This window comes from Charadrius vociferus, unplaced genomic scaffold (assembly GCF_000708025.1).
Source record: "Charadrius vociferus isolate BGI_N301 unplaced genomic scaffold, ASM70802v2 scaffold161, whole genome shotgun sequence".
In the NCBI taxonomy this organism is placed as follows: Eukaryota; Metazoa; Chordata; class Aves; order Charadriiformes; family Charadriidae; genus Charadrius; species Charadrius vociferus.
In genome coordinates, this window is record NW_009646928.1 from 7,300,227 (window position 1) to 7,303,056 (window position 2,830).

Genomic DNA, 2,830 nt, shown 5'->3' on the forward strand with positions numbered 1-2,830 from the left:
AAGGGCTACAAAGATGATTAGGGGACTGGAACATCTCTCTTATGAGGAAAGGCTGAGGGACTTTGGTCTTTTCAGTTTAGAGAAAAGAGGACTGAGGAAGGATCTTATTAATGCTTATAAATACTTAAAGGGAGGGTGCCAGGGGGATGGGAACAGTCTCTTTTCAGTGGTGCCCGGTGATAGGACAAGAGGTGACGGGCACAAACTTGAATATAGGAAGTTCCATCTTAACATGAGGAGGAACTTCTTTCCTTTGAGGGTGGCAGAGCACTGGAACAGGCTGCCCAGAGAGGCTGTGGAGTCTCCCACACTGGAGACATTCAAAACCCACCTGGACGCCGTCCTGTGCAACCTGCTGTAGGTGACCCTGCTCTGGCGGGGGGGTTGGACTAGATGATCTCCAGAGGTCCCTTCCAACCCTGACCATTCTGTGATCCTGTAACTAAGGAGGAAATGGCAAACCAGTGTGAAAATGATACTTCTTGTGAACAGGAATATTGTCACAAGAAATAATGGTCTGTTACTTAGATTTATTCCTCCTCTACTTGTGTTCAGTGTTTTAATTTAAAATGCAGTGATTGAAAAGAAAAATTAATGAATGTGTTTTTATCTATGTTGCTTTATTGCAAACTGTTGTGAAGTCCATATGATAAGATCTTAAGAACAGCTTTTGATATGAATTTGCAGCAGAGACTACAGTTTGTAAAGCAAAACTTTTCAAAACTGATTTCAGGTCTTATAAAAAGCTTTCGGTTCATGTTCGTGAAAGCTGTTTCTAAACAAACAACCCCAAACTTTGGCCAGGTCTCCGCTGCAGAACGTCTTGCCAGCGAGCGCTGTTATCAGCCAGGGGTGTGGAAAAAAGTCATACATCCTCGCTGACATCGGTACGTTGGCAAAACCCCAGGCGTGGATGCAGCTGTGCCGGCAGAAGAGAACTTTTATCAGCTTAGCTTGTGTCGTTTGGGGCGGTGATGCAACTAGGCCAGCAGACCCGCTCTTCTGCTGGCCTGCGCCGTCAGCGTGGGAGGCTCTGCCCCGCCGCCCGCCTGCGACTGTGCCGGGAGAAGAAAAGCCCCTTTGAACAAAAGAGGGACCTCTCTCGTTTAGTTTTTACGAGTAGTTGTGGATGAGGAGCAGAGCGGGAAGAGTGATTCAGATTTTGAAAATTAAGTTTTAATGTAAAAAATGTGTGGAAGTTGTGTGGTGGCTGTAAGATGTCACTGGCCCTTTAATGGTTGTCTGCGTGTCACCGGGTTGCAGGGTTTAAAAGTTGCAGTGTGGCCAGCATCTGGGTTTTGTAAAGCCTTTAAGGTTAGTAAAGGTACACATTTCTGTGGAAACAGTGAAAAATCTTCTGTCTATCAACTTAGGAAGACAACTGTAATGACATTTACATTCCTGTCATATTTATATGTGACCGCTAGCACTAGAGCATCTTCATGTTTAAATAGAAGTTTGAATTTCTCAGAATGGAGTGTTTATGTTTTACAGGAAGACAGAGTTAGGATTCCTGCTCTCTACACACACACACACACACACACACACACACACTTTCCTCTCCTGCCTTTGGCCAGCTGGTGACAAGCTTTTACAGAACTCCAGTTCTTCATAATGTAGAAAAACAAAGATTTTAAGGGAAAAACATGGTGAGAAGTAAAAGCAACACTAACCTAAGATACTGAAAAACAACAGAGGCTTTGAGTTTCCAATAGCAATTACCAGTTAAGATGAAGACTGGTACGTGTGTGTTGACTTCTATGGCAGCTGTACATGCAAGCAGGAGGGAAGTGCATGTTTTGAAACCCTGAAGAGAGCAGTTGTGCATTTGATCACTGTGTGCATTTTGAGAACTCTGCTGAAGGCTTTTTGAAGAGAAGCGAAGCGCCATGCCAGGCTAAGTTTGTTCAGTTTGTTATGAAAATGTTTTGAAACTAGTTGCTCTGTCATTCTGCATTGCTTGTAACCCTAAAAATAATTGCCTGGCGTTACTGGAAGCAGAACAGTCTGACAGCCCAACTTGTACTGCTATAGTTAAAATCCGTCAATGTTTCCATTACAAACTTGGAGGGAGGGTTTAATCTTTTTCCCATTTTAAATCATGCCTGGAAGAAATTCTAGATCAGCAGTTCAGCTCCAAGTATAAATCTTTTGGAAGAGATTTGATGTTTCTGAAACTCTTTATTTAAAAACAAACAAAACCCCCTCCAACCCTGTGGCAATGAAATATTGATATTCAGTTTTGAAATGTTAAATGATCAGGAATATATTTCATTCTTCTTGGTAATTTTCAGTTCAATTAAATTGAGCAACAACAGTCTTTCTACATATCAGTGGTGATTTTTATAGCGAGTGTTGCAGCCTGCTGTTCCAGGCTATTATTGCTGCATAATAAACTTTGCAATATGCTGAATTGGAAGATTTCAAAACCTTCCTAGGGAAACACAAAAAAGAAACACGTAATTATCATGAAGTATCTGATACAAGGCATGCCTTTGTACTTTTCTTCCACTCGCAATTTCATTCCAGTTTCCCGAGGTTATCTCCAAAATAGTTTCACTTTTCTTATGTATTAAGGCTGTAGTTTCATGGATGCTTTAAACCGAGGTAAACTGTAATCCCCTCCTCGCTGCCTACACGTTCCTATTCCCTGCCTTGTGGCAGCCAGAGCTTTTGCGTAGCACAAACCCACATGTGGTGAACCAGATCAGGGAAGATAATTTTTTTGGTTCAGACTGTGGCTATGCAACTCTTTGTACTAGTCCAGAGAAACGGGTGGCACCGGGGTGGGAACAAGTGAGTCTACACTGACATCTCACTTTATAGTCCT